This window comes from Ambystoma mexicanum, chromosome 6q (genome assembly GCF_040938575.1).
Source record: "Ambystoma mexicanum isolate Mex_15411 chromosome 6q, UKY_AmexF1_1, whole genome shotgun sequence".
NCBI lineage: Eukaryota > Metazoa > Chordata > Amphibia > Caudata > Ambystomatidae > Ambystoma > Ambystoma mexicanum.
Window position 1 is genome coordinate 1037155145 of NC_090937.1, and position 25224 is coordinate 1037180368.

The 25224-nt window shown below is 44.6% G+C and overlaps 1 protein-coding gene across 2 annotated transcripts in view; it reads left to right on the forward strand.

Annotated features, from left to right (window-relative positions):
* The window catches only part of MTUS1 (microtubule associated scaffold protein 1), a 1716559-nt gene that overhangs the window by 378951 nt on the left and 1312384 nt on the right, over positions 1–25224 (forward strand). The gene's annotated exons all lie outside the window — the stretch shown is intronic.

Sequence of the window (25224 nt, forward strand, 5' to 3'; positions counted from 1 at the left end):
TTAGAATATCCATCGGCAGCTGTTAATTGCGATCGGGTAGCTTCCCTCAATTCCCTCTTTGGATGCAGCCCTTCTGGCTCTTTCTTCACTTCTTTAGTTATGGGTATCTCTCTTTCACCTTCCTTTTTTGCCTCTGCAACTGTGAATGGTCCTTCCGATTCTTCCTCGCTTTCCTCAGCACTGTGTGTATTCTGTGATGCTTTGTACCCTCCCTCTCCGCTCACCTTTTCCTCTTTTACCCCCTGCACGGTGAACATCCCTGGTACCCTGGGTGCGCACCTCTGGAACATTTTCAAGAGGTCGAAAACTTCCAGGTGACCTGCTAGTTTCTTCCCCTTTTATGTGTTGTGTAGATATGCTAACAGCGAGTGTTGGGTGCACATATCAAACCTGCCGTTGGGTGGCCATGGTATCCTTATTTTGTTGTCTGTCCGTTGTGTCCATTCAATACTGTACTTTACTATTTTATCTCTGTGTGGTATTTGTGTTGCGCAGATGTGTTGGATTGGTGTAGTTAAGGCGCTGGCCCTGAGCAACAGCCCTGCACCTGCCCCTGTCTCGTAGTATGTACACATTTTATAACTTCAATTTCTTAATACCACTGTTACCTGGCCCTGTAAATTGGGGTCTTCTGACTTCCCGCTGCAAGGAAAAGCAATTTTTTATTACAATAACTTGTGCTCAATGCCACCGCCCTCTCGACCGTTACAACAATGTCTCCGTCTTCTGTGCTTCTCCTTCTGGAGCTAGGGCTCCCTTCGAACTGTGGCGCCCCCTGCGGCGCACCTGCATCGTAATTCCAACTCCTCCTCCCTCTCCTTTGCCCTCACTGTCTGCGGTGCGTAGGCTCTTCTGATCCTCCTCTCACAGGCCACACTACCTCCTTGTGCGGCCCCAGTTGTAGAGTACGGGCTGGCGTTCTCCGTGCGCGGCCGCCTCTGCCTCTTCCCCTTCACCTCTCCCCTACCGCGGGTCCCTGTCCCTATTACTCTTGGAGGAAAAGAAAGACTGCGGTGTCCTATGCAAGCCCTATGGGTGACGTCACCAACCACTACAAGAAGTTTTACCGGTACGTACAATTTCAGCAAATAATCTGTGAGCCACATTTGACAACCTTGTTCCAGTTACCCCTACAGCTGTCTTCCCACCACGTCTGAAGTGGAGTATTCATCAATTACTTCGTTTTTACAATCGTACTGCGCACGCTGCATCGCCTCGCATGTGATACGCCCTCTCTCTAGGGGAGCTTAACCAGCCAACTGTCTTCCGCATTGAGAAACAATCTAGCTACCTCCTGCAGGAATATGTCATCTATTCACAGAGCTAAAACACTCAATAGGAATCTTCATCTATTCATTGATCTACAACGGCAACTCATAGGAATGCCACACCCCCTTATACAGGTGTCCGCGATCTAGACCAATCAGCGCGATCCGTCAATTACACGTTGATGCATAAAGCTCCACCCAGTCTGCTCTGTAGCACTGGAAGGGACGGCCCTTGCGTCAGTCGCTGCTACAATTTACATGCAAATAACACAGATCAATTGCCAAAATCTCTTTAACACCCTTTAACAACCGCCCGCCACCCAAATTACACTTCCTCCCCCACAACATTGTATTGCTGGTTGTGTGTGCCATACTCGCATCGAGCTCTCGCCTGCCGGTGTCGCTCAACTGCGGACACCCCAATCAGCTCGCCGCCTCCCCTCGTCTGGACCACGCCTGGACACTCGCCAACCGCGAGCGGGATACTTCTCAATTCGGCTCCCGACGGCCAATCTCCGGATTGCGCTGTCCGGTCGTCTCGCAGTTCCGCGATGGTCCTGTAGTCCTCCAAAGGGGGCAACGGCGGAGTGGGCTGCGTTGCCGGGCCACCTTGACGCAAGCGGCCTCGCTGTGATCTCGCTCAATCTCAGCAGATCTCGGCAGTGCCTCCAACTTGTCAGGTTAATCTCCCGGGGGCCGGCAGGCCCCAACTCCTCCCGCGTCCCAACAGAGTATGAGACACACACAAGAGCAAAGAGTTACTGCTGTTCATTACATGAAACAAACAGGGATGGGCTCACAGGTCATAGGCATCCGAGAGATCTCTCGATCATGGTGGGCTCGCAGGCCCTTTTTCTAGCTGTATGACGCAGCTACGTGCGTCACCTAGGAAGACTGGCCCCAAAACCTAACGCCATCTCGGGTTGGCTCCCCAAATGGTAGGGTCAGTATAGGTACATATAGAAGAGACAGTGGAGGAGAGAGGGTCAGGTGGTACGCTTGAGCCGTCCCTAACAATTGTTACACGAAAGTCGTTACAAGGGGGCAATTAGTGATTGGCTAGACTATAGTGGCGTCATTATGAGCCCCTCGTATTCTGATTGGTTGATCCGCGAGCCCCCAAGCCTGGGCCCATCGCTGTTCCCAGCTTGCGGTGTACCTGATGCTGGCAACAAATGGCAGACAACGGACAGGTCTGACTATTGGCTGGTGTGCATGTCTTTCCCATCGCTGTAGGTGTCCAATTTGTCACTTTATTGTTGCAGACTGTATCCCAGACGTGAGACTCCAGCGTTTTTGTCCCGTAGGGCTTGGCATTGTATCGGGTCGGCTCGGTCACGTGTTGAGACCGTGGCTGGAGCAGAAATATGAGTATTTTGATTTGTATTTTGGCTTTGAGGAGCGTCTAGCAGTGGCAGTAGCCTTGCCTAGACTATTAATGCGCACCAATCAACTTCCTGTGAAGTCTACTTTTGGTTCTCAGTGGAAGATTCCTGAAAAAGAGAGATACTGTGGAATGTGTCTCGACATGGATGAATGCGTGACTGTTAGGCATGTACTAACCTCATGCCCAGAAAGACGAAATCAATATTTGTTCAATTATAGTTGTTTAGTCCATAACATGAGTTATATACAGTCGAGGAATTTTGGAGATAGTGCCTGAATGTGCAATCAGAGGCAGTCTATATAGTATTAGTATGGAAAACATTTCCGCCTAGAAATAATGAAAATGTCAATGATAAATTGGTGACGACATGTGATAACCGTGATTCAAGGTAATTATCACCTCATTGTATTGTATTTTAGATTTATGCATTGCACTTTTGTACTACAGTATGAATGAGTGAGTATTTAATATTTATTGTGCTAATATTGTATAATGAGTTAATATGTGATTGTTATGAATGTATGTAAAGTTGTAAAGTTTTATGAACGCAAAACAACTTAATAAATAAATAAATAAGATTGCAACATTGCGGCCTTGGCTGTGGGCTCTTGTTGGGGCTCGTTCTGTGTGATCAGCGCCTTGCAGTTTCGTCTAAGATGCTTCGGCCTGCGGCCTACCTTGGCCTGGCTTATGGGTGGCGGTACATGGGCCATATTATGGGGGTCGCGAGGGGCGACAGAGTTTCACATGAGTAGATATGTAAGGTTTCATCTTCATGGTTTAGTGGCGAGGAAGCGTCTGCAAGCATGTACACAAGCTCTTCTGGCGTCTTGCGTTTCTGCGGTGCTGTAGGTGGCCTATGTGAAACAAAACAAAGATGCATGTGTGGGTGTAAGTAGTCCTCTGTGTCATAGCACTGAGTATGTTCTTCATGTGGGTTGGTGTGTGGGTGTCCAGTGTGCTTGGTGGCACGTGTGTTCTTGTCCGTTGGCTATGTCGTCATGGCATCTCTAACGATGGTGGAATTTTGTGGTTACTGTCTAATCGAGTTGATCCATATGGTCGATGACAGTTCCACCTGGGGTTCCTGCACGTGGTTTCATTGACGGGCAGGCTCCCTGGCCGTGTGGGGCGTGGCCACAGTGAATCTTGACATCTGGGGCGGCGGTGAGCAGGTCGAATTCTTCTCTTGAGGGGTGTTTGGGTCATGATGTCCTAGGCCATGGTCTGGATGAGAATCGGGGGGAAGAGGTCGTCCCATTTTCCCTCTTCAGGGGTCGATGTCTTGAAAGAATGTTTTTAGTCGGATAGTACGGAAAAAGCTTTGGAGTTCATTTTCGAAAGTAAACCAATTAGTTGGATTGGTGGGGACATAGGACAGGCCTTTCCCTAAGACTGCTGCTTCTTCGTCAGTCAAAATATGATCAGAAAGATTGGAAACGGGCAGTTCCCCTGTGTTTCTTATCGTCGTTGTCGATTTCGGCGGCGTCCCGCCGGCAGACGCCATTGGGGATACATTTGCATTGGGGGGACCCAGAACATGTTTCCAGGATCCCCTTGGCCCAAAAAAGGCAGTTGTTGGTGAAAAATTGGCATTTTCTGTGCGTATGGTCCAAGTTGTTGATTCTGGTCTCCTGACCCAGAATCCAAGCTTGAGGTGTCAGAGAAGGTTACCCATCGTTTTTTCTGTCTTGCCTCTCCTGCAGTATTTTGGGCTCTTTCTTTTTCCTTGTTCTCCTTGAATTCAGGTGCTAGATATGGGTAGTCCTTTTCAATTTTAAACATACTTATATCGTTTGCTAATTTTTTGTGTTTTTTTCTCCAGTGTATCTGACATAAATTGGTGCATTATTTTATTAATTTCCTTTAGTTTTTCCTTGGCATTATTCAGTGCAGTGTTGTTTAAGAATTTAATTTCTTCTTGGTCCAGCACCGTTTGGATTTTAAGGTGTATACGTTGGGCTGTCGTTATATGAAGGTGGCGCGGGCTCACACGGGAAGGGAGAGGAGGAAACCCTCAAAAGCTGGGTTTTGTAAAGACTTTGCGTTTCAGAGCGAACAAGTGCTCAAAGTGAGCTTAATTAGCTAAACCCTATTACAGCAGGGTGCTGTATCAAAAGGTATTTTAACGAGAGGGGAAGCCCTAATGGCGGAGCCTTTGGCTGTGTGTAACAGTATGTAACTAGGGGGGTGGTGTGGTGTGGGTGCAGCCAGACCATGGCACAGAATCAGTGCTACTTGACATTAAGAACCAAATGGGCGATCTGAAAGACTCCAGCAAGCTGGCTCTCCTCCTCGACCTCTCTGCTGCCTTTTATTTTGGTGGATCACCAAATTCACTGCCAACACCTTTCATCAGCAGCTCACTTCTCTAATGAAGCAACCGCCTGGATTTTCTCCTTTCTTTCTAACAGAAGTATGAGAGTGTTCTCCTCATGTGCCTCGGCGCCACCTGCCCCAGTCACATCCTGGGTCTTTAAGGGCACGTGTGTCTCGCCCCCCATGTACAATATCTTCACAAAGCCACCTCTTCAACCTCTTAGACATCTGGGGCATCTCCTACACCAACTATGCGGATGATACCCAGATCCTGCTACCCATCACAGGTGACTACATCACGGACGCTAACACACTGGGCACATTTACCAAACCAGCAAAGTTTGGATGGCATAACATCCTTTATGCCTGATTGACAAGACCAAGCTGCTCTTGGTCAGATCGAAAACCCTACTAAAACTCTACAGTCTCTACAAATCCTTAATCATCAAGGGTATCACCAACCCAGTTTCAAACAAAGTAAAAACTCTTGGGGTCTATTTTGACTACACTCTGTCGTTATCAAGACAAGTAAATGAAATCGCCTCCTCTGCAGCCTACACTACTAAATTAACGCCTGGAGACCGTTCCTTTCCTCCGACTGCTGCATCACAAGGTCCTCATTGGATCCAGGTTGGATTATTGCAACGCCTTATTCGCCGGCATTACTGCCCCTAACATCAACAAGCTGCAGATCATACAGCACAATGCGCTAAGAGCTGCACTGAAAATAAAAAATAAATCACATCTCCTCAGCTAGAAGAAAGGCACACTGGTTGCCGATTCGAGAGCGCTTTATGTTCAAAATGTTTGCTATAACACATAAATGTCTCTTGAACACTGCCCCAACATACTTGTCTCTAAAGTTTAATAATGCAGTCTGTCAGACCTATCTGGTCTACTTCTCAGCTTCCCGGTTATTGTCATTAGAATTGGAATTCCCTCCCATTACCATTGAGATCAGAGCACTCTTATTTGGTCTTCTGTAAGCACCTCAGAACTTGTCTTTTCTCACAAGAACTGTAAATGAAAGGCAGCTTCCCAGATCTTTTGTCAATGTCTTCTGTAATTTGTTGATATTCTAATTGTTTGCTGTTCCTCTGTAACATTTGCGACTGTAACCCGCACCTTAATGCCCATGGGTTTAGTGCGCTAACAAATGCCAAAATAAATAAACCCCAGAGATACTTTGCCCTTGGAGGTGTCACGTGAAGTACAACATGTTTCCCTCTGTGTAGTAAGCAAGGGCCCAATGTCTGAGTGTACACTCCAACTTTGGGAGACGAAGGTAGAAAATCAATGCCTGGAAATCTTTCAATCCATCCTAACCAACATCATTGCTCTGAGCAACTTTCTATACCACTGTTTGGAAATCGGGCTTATTCCGGCCATCAATGGGAGCAGTCAATAATGAACTGACCATATTTGTGAAACATGTTTGGGTTGCTCGTGTTCCTGTGCAAGGGTATGCGTCCTACTAGTTCACACTGGACTGCTTACTTAGGTGGGAAGATGGTTATTTGCTCCTTCTGTAATGGGACAGGCTAAAAAATAACCCAGAGCCATTCCAGTGGTTGATTAACTCAAAAACTTTCATCCATGTTTTTGTTTTACTACGCTTTCTCCTCCAAAATTAAAATTCTCAAGTACAATCCTTTATTTCTTCACCTATCACTATGTAGGTAAGCTCACAGAAGAAATATTTGTCTTCTATTTTTATGTTTGAGTTAGTTGATGTATCTCCTATACAGACCTGTATGCAAGCCACAGGTCACACACGTTTGTATCTTGGTTAAGCCATTGAAGAATGTCATCATTCTGAGGCGGATGCTATAATTAACATTCAGTTGGCTCATTCCCTTCTGGCTTTTAGCAGTGGGACAGTAAGCTGCAGAAATCTGAGCTATTGGGCTTAAACCCTAGATAAGCTTCCTTTCCCCCCACCCACCTCTGCACCCCATCAGGCACAAGCGGGAACAGGCAGCATACTATGTGCTGGAGGGTGGGGTAGAGTGGAGATAAACACAGTGTGCAAGGGTCTGGCTTCGGGCCTACCCAATCTTTCCTATGCACAGTGTGCCCACTTAGCCCACTGCTCGAAGAAAAACTGGGTGACAGTCTCCTTACCCAGTCTAGGCCAGTGTCCACACAAGCCACTTGATCCACCAAACGTGGACCCAAACAAAGCTTTGATGAGCAGTAGCTTAAAGCATCTCAGATTTTATTCAGTTATCTGCAGCAACTCCCGGAGAAGCAGGAAATTAGTACAAAGTGTATGTAATTCTAACTTCAACATGAGGTGCAAACTTCTACTTTGTCCCTTTTTATATAAGCTCCGTTATTCTTTATAATTTTTTCTAAATGTGTGCAAATGCTTCTTTCTGCACACTCCCAAACACAGCCTAAATGGTACAGAGGTAGATGTATTGCACAAGTTGGTCTGTTGGTGTCCTGTTAACCAGGTTTTCCAGATTCCATGTAGAAACTAAATGGCTCGTAGACCTTTTTAGCCCGAAATATCGCTTATTTTTACGTTTCTGTTAAGCGTGAGCCATGTTTCACAGGTGACGGACGCTGAGTGAGGAAAAAGGCATCTTAAGGTATATCAATAAACTGTATACTGTGCTTTATTCCATTATGGATGAACACGTCTGTCTATTGAAACACTTGGGAGCAATGCATTTTTTGTGTATTATACCACTAACTTGAATGACCAGTGGGTGATCCCAGTTTTGTCAGCGAAAGGAAATACTACCTTTTTAGGTAGTTATTTTCCAAGGTTTCGCTAAATTGGTCAAGTGGAGAAGCTGGGTCTGAGCCCAGTGTTTCTGGTTACAAAGTTGCAATTTGTTAGGCTTTGTTGTACAAAGCCTCCTATTGCATCTTATGTTGTCTGCCGACGTACACCTTGTTTACCATGAACTCAACTAGTACTCTTTGCATGAGTGCCAACCTCTAACTGTTCCATGTGGGGGGAACCCTGGGGTACAATTTTTGATGAAGCTGGAAGAAGCTTAACAGGAAAGTGGTAATCTGCCACACACAAGTAATGCGTATCACTACATATTATCCCCACCAAAAATATCGCCGTATATATGGTCGTCTGGAACTGCCATAGGTGATATTTTTTGGGGGGATACATTTTGGGTTTTTGGGAGCGGTTGTTGCTGGGGTGTCCCCCGCTCCTTTAAAAATAATGCGAGGGTTGCGGGAGTGTCCCCCGCAGGTTCCATGCCTTAATATCACTGCAAAAATATGGCAATATTTTTGTATTCCCATATTTTTGCGGGGATATTAACACATGGAACCAAGTAATGGTGTTGGGATTACGGTGATGGTTGGGGGGGTTGGGGGAAATGTGTGCCTGGCTTCATAATATTCCTTCTTCAGAATAGACATCAAAATGATCTCTGCTCTCCATCTTGTCAGCCCTCCCAATATCCCAATAGTCTGAACAGAGGGGACAGAGAACTAATCCATCGGTGTGGAATATTTGGCAATATGTTGGACACATCTTCTTGCCCTGAAAAACTACATGTCACTCTGTGGCCTACATTTATTAAATGTGGCACACATTCTATTTTATATTTGACAACTGTCAAACATACCGGACAGATACATGCTTAGAAAGTAATGCAACAACGCACCTTCAACTGTAACTTCTACGGACGTGGGTAGCTTTATAGTAAAAATAAACAAAAATAGTTGTACTTATGGCTTGGACACAAAAGGACTTGAGGCATTTTGTTCAACATAGCTTAATTTTATTTCAAGCACACCCATGCAATCATCTGCAGTTGGAGGATAGTAGGTGGCTCCATTCTGCATCAGTTTGATGGGTAAGGAAGTAGAATGTTGAACTTCAGGTCAGGTTAGTAGGTTTGATCCTTAGTGCTAAAGCTGAGGACATGGTGCTCGTGTCTTCAAAAGCGTATAAGGATGGGGTCTGCACAGATCTGAAAGAAGCTTTACATTATTACCACTATTGTGTCACAATGTTTTAGCATGACCACTAATGCAGGTGATCCTCAATTGGTTAAAAAACTGAGGCGGTGCATGATTTCTCTAAGCAAACAGCCGCACGTTTACAAGCACAAAAATGTAATTGTGTAATTGTGGCCACATGAATAATCTCACGGCCAATAAGCTGTGACAAGTCTACATACCTGCTCTAGGTTTTTTTCGCGTTGGACCAAACCTATGTTTATCCAACCTCATTGGCTTGCTGAGCTAAAACTGCTGCTCCCAGTATTAAAAACACCCCCACTGAAAGTCCTTTACATTGACCAGTCCTTTACACTCTTTCTTAGTTAAATAAATTAAAAAAAACAAAAAACTGGCCCTTTCATGCTGTGGCCCACCAAGTTTGGATTTCAGTCCAATGCATTTTAATTGGCCACTGCAGTTGGACTAGCATTTCAATGTTAAAGGAATGGTTCGGTCAACATTTTTTATTGTCCCTACGGGTCGGCCATGTGTTTTTAAGCCTAAGTCGCACGATTTTAGAAAAATTTCCTATGCACCTTACCCGAGTTTTCGTCCAATAAACGCACACAAAAACGGGCACCAGGGCGCTGCCATTTTGTGATAATCCTATCACTTGCCCCATCGCCCTGGCTGACCTGCTTTTGCAGCACTAAATCATATCCCCCGCCCCTGAGCCTGACATTATCAAAACATTCATATTCCCTGCTTCTCTCCGTGACGTTACTGTGCTGCGTAGGCAAACTCGCCCAGTCGTCTTCTACGCGACTTCACACAGAACCCGGAAACCAACACAGATCAACTCACAACACAGCGCGCCACAATTCGGAATATGAAACTGTACATTAAAATCAAACAGCAACACGGTACATTTAGTAAAGTACATTTATTTGACATTAAATGTTTATAGAATATTTATCAATTGGCATATTAAATTGGAATGTGATTTTTTTTTTTTTTTTCTCTCTCCGCAAATGCTGTTCCATTTTATTGTGAGTCACGCGCTGTTCCTTTATGGTACACAGGGTGTTGGTTTTCGTTAAAAGAAGCACTTTGGTTGCTCGGTGAACCGCAAGGCTGTTCCATCAACTAGGCACTAGGCCAGCGTAAAGGTTGATATGTTGCTTCTAGCCGCTAGTACCGCGTAAGGGCATATGGGCCCTTGGCGATCGTCCCATAAGATCGTGAAAGTGGTGCAGTTGTTTACGAGAAACTGCAGCTGGCGGTTGAAAAAACCATTTGCCGGCGTCTGAAACTGGTGGCAGTAGCAGTAGGGAAGGATATATACCTGTTTTGAAAACATAAAAATTACAAATAGTCTTGCCAGCCGATCTTTATTACTATTATTCATTTTATTTATTACGGCCGATCAGAAACTATTTGCTTGCAAGGATAGTGCAATGGAGAATGTTCGGCTCTAAAATCAGTGCAAAAACTAACAAAATAAATCGAGGTTAACACACAATGAGAAACAACTGTTTGTCCACATGCGTGTGGAATGTGGACCTGCATGCCCATGTGCCTGGTACAAAGATGATCCCACAAACGTTTTACTTGCTCTTCATTCATTCATTCATTCATTCATTAATTCTTCATTCCGGTATAATAGCGTCTAAAGAGTTACTTACATTATATTTGCAATTTCCATTGTGTGTCTGCGTAATGCAGTCCGTAAATCCCACTACTGTGCTCGTGACAATGATTTTTTGTATACTGAACTAACATGAAACTCAGTCTAGTTTCCGAATTTTCTGCCTTATCGTCTTACGTTATTGCCCACCTCCTTCAAATGAAGTCCTTTCGGCATGGTCCCTGTCTCTCAAGGTCAAAAAAACAATAGAACCTTATACTGCCAGTGCGAGTTGTGGGCCTCTTCAGGCCGCAAGCTGAAAATCAAAGCTGCTGACCTTCACTCGAAATGAGCATACATTCTTACTTTGCAACATCCCGTAGTAAAGCCATCTGTGAGAACTTGAATTTTCGAATCCATCTATGTACTGGGCCTCAATGTGCAAATGTGAACTGGCTTCTCTCCCATCTGCAACGGCTCGCTTGGCGCGTTCTAAGGCCCCCAATTTTGTCCTCGTTGTCCGCAAGCTTTGCAGCCCCACAGAACCATAACTATGGGGATATTGACTTTTTGGGGGAAGGTGAGGGAAAGTATAAAGTACCCGAGGAGTTGAGTTGAAAGTGAGATTTATTGTTTGTTTGTTTTATTATTTGCAATATGCAAGCCTCCCCTTGGTTAACAGTGCGCAGATTGCGAAACCTAGTTACATCAACAAAAATATATACATACACATATTGACAAGGTCAGCGATATGAGGTGAATAGAGAGAGAAGTCAAAGATGACACCCAGGTTGTTCGCCACCCAGGATGGTGGAGGTAGGGGTTAGGGTTTGCATACTTTGTATGTACACTGTACAATAAGATTTTTTTACAAAAAGACAATCGGGTTATGATTTAAACCGGGATTTGTACTTCTCAACAAGTTCTTCTTTGGGTGGACATGGCACAGTGGCAATGTTTGGTGGCAATGCATCAGTGCTCTGCATAGAAACGCTCAAAATGCCATATCTGTGCTTCTCAAGTACAGCAACAATAAGGCCTTTAACAAAGTCGAACTCCATTTCCTCATAGACTGGTTTGATCACCCATTGCTTCCTTCTTGTTGAAAAGGCTGTAGTGTAGCGAAGCATCCCTACATTACCTGTATTTCTAGATTGTTCACGGCACACATTCTCGTTATGGGCCAAGACAGCAAGTAGAGTCCTATATTTATAAATGCAAGCGCTTTGGCCTGTACTTTAGGCACATATTGTGGAACACTTCCAAACCTCCTGTGTGACAGAATTCTGTCAGCCCCCTCAAATCTCTTGATAGAGTTTTATCGAAAACAATCTTCTCAATGGCTTTGTGTGTGGGTGAAGATGGAACCAACCACTTCTTCTTCCGTGCCTCCTCTTGGGACAAAGTGCGTTGTTCACATTGGTGGAAATGTAGGTTTTCTGTCCAGCGGTGAACGTTGGTACACTGGTGCATCAGTGACCGCCATTTTTCAAGTAGGATTTACACTGACCCTTCACAAGTTTTGGAGCTCCACCAACGATGGTTGCTGATAGACTGGGACCACTGTGAAATACTTTCCAAACCTTTTTTTTTTCCCTGCAGCCGAGATTTTCTTATTGATTAATATAGCAAGATGCCATACATCAAATTGATGTTTAATATGTGGGAACTGCTCTCTCATTGTCTTGGCAATTGAAACGTGTCCGTCCGTGGCTATGAGGTCGATGTGCATTCCCCTCGATTGTAGATATTCCACTGATTTTATAAATCCTAGTTTCTCCATGGCCACTGAGGATTTACATTGGGACACCTGCACGACCACCAAACTCACAATTTTCTTACTATCCATGTTCTGAAAGTGGTAGGTGCAGTACTTGGCAGAAAATCCAGGGCTGTCGCACTGTCCATCGCCGGCTAGCCTGAATCGTTTGCCTTCGAATGTACTTGCTACAGACAATTATTCAATTTTCCAAGCATCACTAATGGCCGGAAATAGATAATCACGTTGGTATCTGTAGTACTGTGTTTTAGAAATTAAATGGAGTCCCACAAACTGAAAGAAAGACTTTAACTTTCTAAAACTGGAGCCACTAAAAAGTGATGCAGCTGCACACGGTAGATTGCCTGCTGGCAGTTTCCCCAGCATTGGTTGTGCAGACCATGAGAACGTATGATTTAATCTACAGGCGGCATGTATTGTGACGTTACTGTCTTGTTTTTGACGAGTCACATGAATCAATGGCTTCCGACATACTTTCCCTCTGACGGAATGCCCACATTTCAGCATACTTATAATATCCATCAAACAACTGTCGAATACTATGTATTTGCCCTCTTTCTTTAGACTGTCATCCGGCATCACACTTGTTTCAGACTGCATCGTTGAGTACATATCAGCATCATTGAAAGAAATATCGCCGATATCAGGTTCTGATGCGTCGTTGAATGCTGCTGCTGGTTCATTCTCTGTCAATTCAACATCTGTTACTTCAACATTGATGGGAGAACACAACAATGTCCACAGCTTTTTTCGTGGCAATTATTTGGCGGGTGTAGATTGTGTGAATTGATCTGCAACTACTTCAGAGCTATCTTCAATACATTCAGTATCATCTTCTTGTGGTGTTGCAGTCGCACTGTAGCAATGGTCCATTACAACTTTACTGGATTCTCTGGACACATTCATTTCATGCTCTGGCCATTGGACATGAGCATCTCTAGTCTGAACACGCGGCGTCTGAATTAATAGTTCCTCCATAGTGTAAATGCTCTGGCAAGCAACATCTCTCATTCGCTTCACTGCCTGTGTATGTATAGTTCGTACACCCACGGGTAACTAGAGGACAGATTGGAAAAGGGATGTTCAGTTTAAACACAAGATAAAGTATAGTACAGTTGACTGGAAAAAAAACATAACATAGTCCCCAGCACAAAATAATTTCTAAAGTTATGAACTGATTGTAACTAACCTTATTTTTGTTTCTTTTCTTTGCAACTTTTTTGACTCGACCTTCAACATCTGCACGCTGTAGCTCCGATTAGGTTCCGCATCTCTTCCCTTCCTGTTGCGCTGCAACGACTTTATTTTCTGTATCCGCATAGACAGCATTGAGGCTCCATCGACTCCCTGAAACACAGTACTTTCATTACTATGTATCACAATATTGTTAGCATAAAACGCACGTGAGGACGAACACACAGGTACATCTCAATAGCTAAACATGATTTAAACATTGTGTAGAACAATGAAATGACAAGTATTCGAGCTCTGATGACCTAGTTCGATGGAACTGTCAGTATCCATACCTCTGGCTCTGCATGGACTGCCATGAGTGATTGTATTGGAGAGGATGCATCAGCAACTCCCTGAAACACAGTACTTCCGTTAGTATGGTTTTCAATATTGTAAACATACACACACTTGGGGTCGACGGCACAGGTACATATAAAGAGATGACCACAAATGATGCTTTGTCTAAAAGAATCAAGGAATATTTAAATATGATCCTATTTAATCGACTTATTTCTCCGATTTCTTTACATCTGCATCATCTAAATGGGATGTTGTGATTGTAGTGGAAGCTCCATCGTCTCCCTGAAACACAGTACTTGCGTTAATAGGGAAGAAAGTATAGCAAATGGAATCACGTTATATGATCACGCTCGATGGAGCTGTCAGTATCCATACCTCGTGCTGCTGAGGAATATCTAGGGATGTTGTAAATGTAGTGCGCACTTCCGAAAGCTGTTGCGCCGATTCGTATCCGCATGGTCCCGCTTCCACTTCTCCTGGAATTACTTGAATGTCAGGCTCAGCATCAAGTGCGGGGGTTGACGCTTCAACAACTGCCTGAAATATAGTATTTGCATTAGTAAGGATTACAATATTGAAAACATAACACACACTTGGGGTCGACCGTACAGGTACATATCAATGGCTAACCACAAATGAAACATGGTGTAGAACAAACGACAAGTGTTCCAGCCTTGATGATCACTGAAGAACATCTAGGGCTGTTGTCAATGTGGTGGACACTTAAGCATCTCCCTGAAAGACAGTACTTGCATTAGTATGGATAACACTAATTATAACTGAAAACAAACACCAGGGGACGACAACCAAGGTGTATATCAATTGGAAAGCACTAACCAAACAATTGGTAAACTAATCAGACGATACATAAAAACTATTACTTGACATGCATAAAACAAATCTGTAGCGGAATAGCCAAGTAAGATTACCTGATACGCGCTAGAAGTGGTTGATAACTGCGAGCACGTCACGGAAGTAGAATGTTCTTGCTTCAGATTCAAGGGATAGTCAAGCAGTTGTAAAGGTAAATTGTTTGATAATGAAATGCCAATATTTAAAATTGCCATGTAAGGAGACAGAATACTTAAGTAATGCATTTGAAAATGCGCAATATAGCACAGTTCCCTGTACCCATATATAGATTTTGTTTGTGGGTTATGAAATCTAAAAATGATATATTGATAAATGTCACTATTCAAAAAGCTATACACTCATATCAATGTCGAAAGTATTACAAATTGGAATTAACACCTAAAATATCAATGAATCCATTCGGCTACCTACACACTACCGCAAGGCCTAATGCTAAAAACTGACACTTGACTCACCAGTGGCGAAATGTGGACGAATAGAGTGGGAATAGCGTTTGCGAGCAATTTTCGTGTCGTTCGCCGTTTATTCTTCTTTGTTACCCAAGATGTGGCGTACATGTTCGAGGGAAAGTGCCGTCTGCAGATGTGGTATCGATCACCCCTCTTATCCACAAAGACTTGTTCGACTCTACTTTCAAGCTCATGCAGTGGATATCTGCAATTTCTGACCCATTCTCTTATTCGATCAACAGTTTTCGGGAATACATGCATTGTAGTGCCTTCAGATTTAGCATGGGTCTTCGAAGGGCAACCGCTAATCGAATAGGCAGGTATTGTTGAAAATTCTGGTAAATATCGACATTATTAAACAATCTTGATGAATAAAAATGTGATACAAAAGTAAATGAACCATACAATGTTCAATGCAAAGTTCGTTTTACTCGCCGGAACTATACCAGTTCATCATGTGCAGTTTAGTGTTTGCATAAATTGCAGAAATTTGTAAATGATGTGACTAAACTCTGAACATGTGACTCGTCCCTTGGATGTTCTGTCTTGCACGAGAAGGAAACATGCTTACTTTATAGACTGGACCCACGAAGGATGCAATTCGATGACAATTGACACAGATGAAAATAAATAGATCTATCGATAGCATAAAAATTGAAACTCAATTCAATAGCAATGAGCCAAATGAACATACCACTATTGGGTACTCTAATCGCAAATAAATAGAAATTTAAAAATGAGCGAAATATGACTAGGATACATGGCCTTACCTTGACCAACAAACAGTTGGATTCAGCAGGCCGAGCAGTATGTTGCAGGAGAACAGGTAGATGGCGACAGGTAGCACACTGACGAGTTTGTTTGAATCGGTCACAGATGGCACGATGACAAGCAGATTAGCATAGATCTCACTGCTTCTCAGGTAGAACGTTCAGTAGTTGACTTGTAAAGCACAAAGATGTTCTCATGAGACATAGCAAGTGGTTTATAAAGTATTAGAAACAGGCGTGTGTTTGTGAATGAATGACATGTGTATGCCTGCCTGGAGACTCTGGGTCTGAGGAGGCCATGTGAGCGATTGCCCCTTTGGCGTGGGATACCTTTTGAAGTGTACATGGTGTTTGGCACCTTGCCCGTTATCACCCCTGACAGCACACCATGGCAGCGCTCATCCACGGGTGCGAAATGCCTTTGATAGGGGAGGGGGGGTGGATGGAGGGATGGGCCGGTGGGCGTGCAGACAAGGCACAGGAAGACTGCTGAATGGAGACACACTTATGTGGATTGCAGGGGGGCGCCTGCCTCAGGGGAGGCCTGCCTGGAGACACGGGGTCTGAGGAGGCCATGTGAGCGATTGCCCCTTTGGCGTGGGATACCTTTTGAAGTGTACATGGTGTTTGGCACCTTGGCCGTTATCGCCCCTGACAGCACACCATGGCAGCGCTCATCCACGGGTGCGAAATGCCTTTGATAGGGGAAGGGGGTGGAGGTAGGGGTTAGGGTTGCCATGGATGGATGGGGCAGTGGGCGTGCAGGCAAGTGTGTGGGAGCGAGGGGCCATCAGGCCCTTCTCATCCTTTACTTCTCAGTAGAAACTCGGACCAAGTGCCTCCAGTAGTGGGTTTGCCCCTTTCCCTTATGTGATAACTTTGGTTTACATTCGCGTAGATGGGACCACTGAGCAGGACACTGGGCATCCATTTGTGTACCACCTTTCAACTCCATCTTGATAACCAGGCCTCACTGCGATAGTACAGCGCGCAGAGCACATGGCTCCCACCCTCGTTCCCACTCTGACTGGAAAACTCCAGAGGTATTTACAACAGCTAATAAATGTAACACATCAATCTTCCTCTGAGATCACTGTCCTGCATGTGAACCAGCCTGAACTAAGCACGTAGCTCGTTCATCTCCACAAACGTGTCCTTGCCCACGTACCCTCGCCAGTGGAAACTTACTGCCATTCTGACCCTGTGTCCCTGCAAGGTATTCTCTTCATGTGCCAGACCACTGACCACGCCATGATGCCCACCTAGCAGATCCCCCAACTAACATTAGACCCCTACCACAGTATATCATTGCCTATCAATAACAAATGACACATACCAGAGATTCTTGTGAGCACAGACCCACACTTCAACCAGTGTGTTACTTGATAATATAGATATATGTGTGACTTTTATAGAGACATAACCTACTGAAAGACTTTGAACAAGTGTTATTTAGTGCATGCATTATTGAGAATATATTATGTTAGCTTAGATAGTGACCACCCCGCTTCACAGCGACCTGACCTTCACCCATTCGGAACACAGATGTCGGACGTCCATCCTTGAATGGAGACACACTTCATTTAAAAAATCGAAACAACCGTTGTTGAAATATATGTGGTGTTTTATTTTGTATCTTATTTTGATGGCACAAAAATACAAGACTTTACACATTGTACAGGTCAGGTTGCAGCACAGCGAGGGAAAATCCCCTGTACTCACCGCTGTCACTCGGGAAAGTTTCTCTTATGGCACGAACGGCACAGGTGGTTATTACTCTTCGAACGTACTCTTCGAACGCGGTGTCCAAGCCTCCCGTGAAGCCACCATGTAAAGGAACGATAGGCCACCAGCCGGTACCACTTGTGAAAAAGAATGATACAAACTGTTTTTAAATTAACAAGATAAGTTTATTAAATGTTTGTTGTCAATGACAATTCTTGTGACTAATGGCATTCTGCTTGGACAAATGCTATCTAGAGACTGCACACTATTGAACGACTTTCATGCGTTAACATAATATGTATATGTAATTTTGGATATAGTAGAAGACCATGAAATAGGAGTGGCATCACAAGCCGAGTGTACTTACTTGTTACTCGGATTACGAGGACGAACAGTTGCGCGAAGTTCGTGCATAAGCACCATCATTATCCTCAACAAGGACCGTGTGAGTCAGGCTGCCCTGAAGTCTGGCAGCTCGGTGATGCATTGCAGTCGTGGCTCGCCTTCCGAGATGTAGGCCACGCATCCCGAGTTTTCACAGCAGCAGCAGTTCTCCTCCTCGGTTGGCATTAGCTCGCACCGATTGCATGTGCACCAGGTGGAAACACCGTCCATGCGACTAGGTCCAGTGTCTTCATCCGTTGATTCGTCCTGCCAACTGCCGTCCGAAGCCCCATCGTTTTCGTGTTTTTCCCTTTCCAGTAGTTCCTCCTCGGTATACTCGGGCTCGTACATGTAGGGCATTATTGTAGCCATTGTGTGGTAAACAAACTAAAATAATTTATAGCGATGTACAGATGTTCACACAGTCTACAAGCGGCAAAGGTAGCTGACCAGAGCACAGAAACGAGTCACAGAATACTCAAAGTAACACGGAGAGAGGAATGGAATCGAAAATCTGCTGCTGTGTGTTGTGAAACGGTCTGTTTATACTTATTGAGTAAAGAGGCTTCCTGCCGTTTCCATGGCGACACGTCATTAGCTCAAGCGCAGCGATTTTTGACACGAGACTTGCTTTGGCGTTGTGAAATGGGCGGTACGCGTCTGTTGATGAAAGGCTCAGGGGCGGGGGATATAATTTAGTGCCGCAAAAGCAGGTCAGCCAGGGCGATGGGGCAAGTGATAATGGCAGCGCCCTGGTGCCTGTTTTCACGTGCGTTTAATGGACGAATGGACGAAAACTCGGGTAAGGACCATAGGAAATTTTTCTAAAATCGTGCGACTTAGGCTTAAAAATACATGGCCGACCCGTAGGGACAATAAAAAATGTTGACCAAACCATTCCTTTAAAGGGTACGGATTGCAATTTTGAAAGATGGAGGTCTTTGCCAATCATACCCACTCTAGCAATATACTGTCCTACTACAATGGAACCAACAAACAGGTACTGGAACCCTGCAGCAGAATTGCCAACACACACTTGGTAGCCATTATGCTCCCAGGTTCACAATAGTCCCTAAATGAGTATTTTGAAAATTCCCAAAACCCACTTTACTGGTCTAAATGCCCAGGGGACAATGTTTATGAAATCTTCTGCCCCTGAAATCTTTTCTAAATAATGTGTTGGCATGGTGCTTTTTCCAGTGCATCCTTTGTGAAAACTAGGTAAAAACCATACAACTTGGTCAGCTCTGTAGGGTAACATATGAAAAAACGCAGGGCTTTCCAAGTTACCAGTAGTATACAGGAGCATTTTCAAACACATTTTTAGGATGCCAGTGCCCATAATATGCCAGCAATGCCACTGTAAGAACAAGCCCATGTTGTCTTTGCCTGATTTTGTCACCGCGAGAACAGCTCAAGATGGTTGTACCCATCATATAATGTACAGCCACAGTAAAAATACTTTTTTTTTTTTTGCTTTGTTCAATAACGTCAGTACTATCACTGCAAAACACACAGGAGTGGGCTTTGCCAACTAATTACAATATTGCCACTCTGACATGTATAATGCTGGCTGTGCCAGTAAGTTCAAAGTTGTTTTGCCAGTTCCCAATAAGCCCACTAATGTCACTAAGTAAATGCATGAACCAGGGAGGAAAGTAGATTGATACTTTGCTAAGTCCTAGAAAGACGTTAGCAGGACCTTCAAACTGGACACCCTCATGGCTTTCTATGGGTAGTACCCACTTTGCACCATATACTGGCAGCAAGGATAAAGGCTTTACAGGCCTCCACTTGCGACGATGTCAAAAAAGAGGGACTTCACGGCTTATGTCCTTACAGACCATTAAGCGACGGCTGGTGCATAATGGGAGAGGCCACACTGCAACGCCAATTTTGCATCAGCCGCCACTGCGTCCACTCTGTAGTAGTAGGTGCACAGACTCGCTCCTAGACTATGACAGGGCTAGTTATGCAGGTGTTCCCCATAAATCCATTACATAATGCAATATTAAAAAAATGTGGCAATTTATCGCTCCTAAGCAGGGCTTTAAGTGGCCCGGGGTTAACTGGGGCAGAGCCCTGGCAGGCTCCAAAAAATGGTGAGTGAGATGGGGCCCTGCTGGGGCACCCTAAAGTCTCCTGCTAACCCCAGCCCACCAGACTCCTAGAAGCCAATGCTGTAAGTGAGAGCTTCAGGCATTAGAAAAAATAAGCCTTGCCTTTTCCTTGTGTCGCTGCACTGACCTCCTGCCAGACACCCCTTTCATTAAAGATGCAGGGGTGATGATCCTTGCATCTCAAATGAAAAGTGGTGTCTGGCAGGGAGTCGAGAATATATAAAGAGTGCCTGGCGGAGTCCTGATATGCCCAGGAGGGTACCTGTATGCAAAATGCTAGAAATCAGGATGAGAAATCTGTAGACAGCTGTCTAGTTTAGAAGCTATTTTATTTTGCCTTCAAAACGATTTTGTACAGATGTATTTATTTAAACATTTACAAGACGTTCGATAATCGCAAACGATTTTTGGATAGACGTTTATTTTACAAGGGAAATACAGGTGAGTATCGTCCTCTTCTATTGTCGAGGAACAGTTACCACAGTGATGCACAAGTATGCAGTGCAGGTAAGGAGTGACATCGAATATTTACAGGGTGCGTCCCAGGACTGTGGTAGGTCCGGGGGTACTAAACACAATGGTGTACACAACACTATCTATAAACACATATACACAGGAGTTGTGCCACAAAACATTGACACAGAAGTGTTTCAGCCAAACTGGGCTGGGTGAGACCCGAGGTGGTAGTGGCCTTCATCAAGATAATCACTGGTGGTGGTGCTGTCCGTAAGGGTAATCTGTGGGGGAAGGGATAGCTGTCAGGATCTCAAGGAATCAATGGTTAAATCAAATATTAATGAATAATGGCTAATTAGTGCCTAAAATACACTGTTAGTGTATTGCAAAAGCACAGTTTACCGTCTGCAGAGGTGCAGCGGGGAAGCTGTGCTGAGAGTCCTCTTATGGGTACCAGACTTTGAGATGCATGTCAGCATGTGACATGGAAGGACTCGTAAAATCGGGTTTCAATGGCAAATAAATACTGCCTTGGGTTTCTAGGAGCTGTGAGAGAAAAAAAAAGGTAAAACAACCGGTTATCTTCACACTCTGGGGGGAAACGTATCTGTGGCAGCTTGGCCAAAGCACATCCAGCGTGGGAATTGTGCGGGTGTGGTGCGTGTTAGACAAAGGACTAGGGACACCAGTGTTGTGGGCGTCTGATAAGCGCGGTGAAATGGTCATAGCCTAATATTTGTCATATTATCCTGCCGACTACAGGAAGCAAGAGTAAATGCTGAAGTGAACTATAATCTGGGAGGTGCCACTTGCTATAGTATAAATGGTTTATAACGCGGTTTAAAAGGTGGTTAAAACTGCTTGCGATGGAAGCGTAGTAGGAAAGGCAGTTACACGTGGGAGTATAGTGCCCGTGACTGGTGTGGTGGCTGTACAAGGGGGTATCCCGTGTAGCCATAGTGTTAGCCCATGCAGAGGATGTCTACTCACGATGTGGCAGCTAAAACATCTGTGCGAGGTGAGTATGGAAGTGTCGCAAGCTGCCCACAACGTGGTCTCAAAAACTACTGTTTTTATCTAACGAGGTGCTGCAGCAGTACGCGGCCGCACTATCATGTCTGAAATGCATGACTGCAATTCAAATACATCAAAAACCACTCGAGTTTGAAAAAAATGCCGGTGTGGCAAGTGGGGAGGGCTGGAGGTGCTTGGACCATCTATTTTGTTGAGAGAACAAACACAATAGCAGGAATAGCAGCGTGACTTACCGGTGCCTGTCAATGGCGACTGCGCTCGTCGCGGCAATGGGTTCTGCCGAGGAGTGTCACTGCCATTTGTTAGAAGCACTGACCCAGTAGGGTAGCCAGCCAATGGGGTGCCGGCTGGGTGCTAAGGTGATAGTGTGTGTCAGGGGTAAACGACATCCATGGCTATTGGTTGGGAGTGTTCAACCAATAGTATAAGGACACATCCATTCTGAATACAGCCCTATGTGTGTGGCCCCTGAGAGTAGCAAATGGGCTTCAATGATGGATAACAGAGGCATGTGGGTGGACACAATTGGCGAGCCCTCTAGTGGGCACTGAGGAGGGTGACAGACCACCAGATTGATGGTGGCAAGGTTAAAAATATGGCTATGCCCATTCAATGGTGATAAAAGGAACAGAAAGTGAACATTTTTTAAATATACATGTTGCAAACACTCAAGGAATACAATGATGATGCTGGATGGTAATCCCGTCATTGTTTTCTAAAAAATATGGGTAATACAGGTAAACCCCCAAAAAACACATCTAACGTATAATCAATCGGTGACATGCATATGTTGCAGATTATATTTACAAAGTATATGCGTGCCAGAGATCAGAATGAATATACCACAAAACAACCGTATTGATGGTACATGTTGTAACTAGTGTTTTAAAGGGTACAAAACGGCAGAAGCAGGAGCAATGCTGAGTAACCCTATTGGGAGTCTAAAGAAACTATGTGGCTCTAGGTACGAGGTGGATCAGTCCCAGAAATGTTTCCACTCTACAGTGATATTTAGGCCAGTTCTCACTGTGTCCAGTCTGTGGACCCATTTTTGTTCGAGCCTGGTGAGGGCTAGATTGATATCGCCTCCTCTTTTTTGCTGTTGGAGTTGTTGCAAGATTGTCCACGTCAGTTGCTCGTTGGTATGGCCTTTTTTGCTGAAATGTTCCACTAGAGGTTTGTCTTGTATTGAGTTTTTAATACAAGATCGATGTTCGCTTATTCTTTGCTTTATGGGTCCGATGGTTTTCCCGATGTAGATGAGGTCACAAGGGCATTTAATCTCATAGACGACATTTTTGCTCTCAGTTAGTGTGATTTTGCATTGTCCAGATGAAGTTTTTGTGGGTGAAGGTCTTGCTGGTCTTGGTATAGCGACAAGCGATGCACTTGCCACAAGAGTAGTGTCCTACTATGGGCGGTAGACCCCATAGAGTAGGTTGTTGTTTTTCTGGTTCCAGAAACGTATGCACCAGGGTGTCTCAAAGGTTCCAATTCTTTTTAAAAGCGAAAAGCGTTTTTTTGTCCAGAGTACCTTTGTTTTTTATCAGGTGCCAATGTTTATTTATAGCGTTCTTAACCAGGTTACTGATGGGGTTGAACGTGGTGACGCAGACCGTCTGGTCTATGGGGTGCTTGGTGCTCGCAGTCAAGCAAATCGTGCGATCCGTGTTGGCTGCCCTTTTCCGAGCCATTCTGATGGATTTTTTAGGGTAACCTCTTTCACTTGGGCGTATCTGGAGTTGTTTAGCTTGATGTTCGAATTGTTCTTTTCCTGTGCAATTCCTGCGTATGCAGAGAAACTGTCCGTACGGTAGGTAGGCTGTATTTCAGTCCTTGGGGATGGAAACTGGAGAAGTGAAGCAGGCTGTTTCTATCTGTGGGTTTCCTGAACAGTTCAGTTTTTAAAGAGTTCCCAGAGCGATAGATGTGAAGATCCAGGAAATTCACAGCTTGACATTCCCATTGAATGATGAACTTTATATGGGAGTTTCTGTGGTTGAGCCAACCGTGGAACTCGAGCAAAATCTCTTTGCTGCCTTCCCATACTAGGAGAACATCATCGATGTATCGTCACCATAGCAAGATGTAGATTTGGTTGTGGTTGTCCTCGTTGTATATATGGTTGTCCTCGTACTGAGCCATATATAAATTAGCTACGTCTGGGGCAAAAGTAGCCCCCATGCTGACGCCTTTAATTTACTGGTAAATATGGTGTTCGAAAAGGAAAAAATTCTCGGTCATAGCTAGTCTAAAACGCTGCAGGATGAAGTTGGTGGGAGTAGACGTGGTATCTGTTCTTCTTTTGAGACAGCTGGTCAATGCTTCCAGTCCTTCCTGTTGGGGGATCGAGGTGTAGAGTGCCTCTACGTCCATGGTAGCCAGGATGGTGTGGGAGGAAAGGTTCAAATTCTGTAGGACTTTAATGGTGTTGGTGCTGTCTTTGATGTACGACTTCATTTTACTGATGAATGGTTTCATGAAAAAGTCTGTATACAGTGACAAGGGCTCTAAAAGTGAATCACAGGTTGATACAATAGGACGCCCGGGCGGTTGAGTAGAGTGTTTATGGATCTTAGGAAGGATATAGAACGCTGGTACCCTTGGTGGGTTTTGTTGAGGAAATGCCGTTCGTCCTCGCAGATCCAACTTTGGTCTTCTGCGTGTTTAGTGAGGCTAAGGATCTCTTCTTGTAGACTTTTGGTTGGATCTCTATTTAACTTCTTGTATGATGTGGTGTCTGCCAAAAGGCGCAAGCATTCCTTGTTGTAGTCTGTGGTGTTCATGCAGACGATCCCTCCACCTTTATCTGCCGGTTTGATTGTGATAGATCGGTCTAGGTTGAGGTCACCCAGGGCTTTTCTTTATTCTTTGCTGAGATTTTCTTGGTAAAAGTTCTTTAGTTAGGCCTGTGTTTATGGTGCTGGTAACCAGCTTTTCGAATGTGTTGAATTCACTAGGGATAGTGTGTGGAGGAGGTACGAAACTGGACTTTGGTTCGAGTCCTGTTGTGTTTTCTCGACTCTTTTCGATGTTTTCGGCACTAGTAACTTCTGAGTCCCGTTTATTCGGGAGCTATACTTTGAAAAAATATTTAAGTCTGAGGGTGCGAAAGAGTTCTGCCTCGGTTCTGAAAGGATCTGCTTTGGTAGTCGGGACGAAAGATGGCCCTTTTTGTAACAGCATCTGTTCTGAGTTGGTCAATGATCTAGATGAAAAGTTAAAGATGGGTATCGTTGTCATGGTTGGTTGGAGTACCATTGCCTCGTTCTCATGTACTGTCCTGATTGCTGTGGGCGCATCTTCGGTCGGCCCCGTTGTCCTCCCCTCTGAAAAAAAGGATGTTGTGGAGGTCCGGTGGTCCTACTGCTCCCAGATGGGCTCGGTGTGCTTCCACTGGATGATCTGGAACTGCCGGAGAAGTTGACAATACGGTTCCGTCTATTGTAATTGTGCTGTTGTTGTTGTAAGCCACTGTAGAAGGTATCCTTGAGGTATGGGTATGTCTTTTTCTCTGCGTAGTTGGCCAAATCCTTTCTGAATTTCTGTACTTTTCTGTCTACAGTTATTTGTT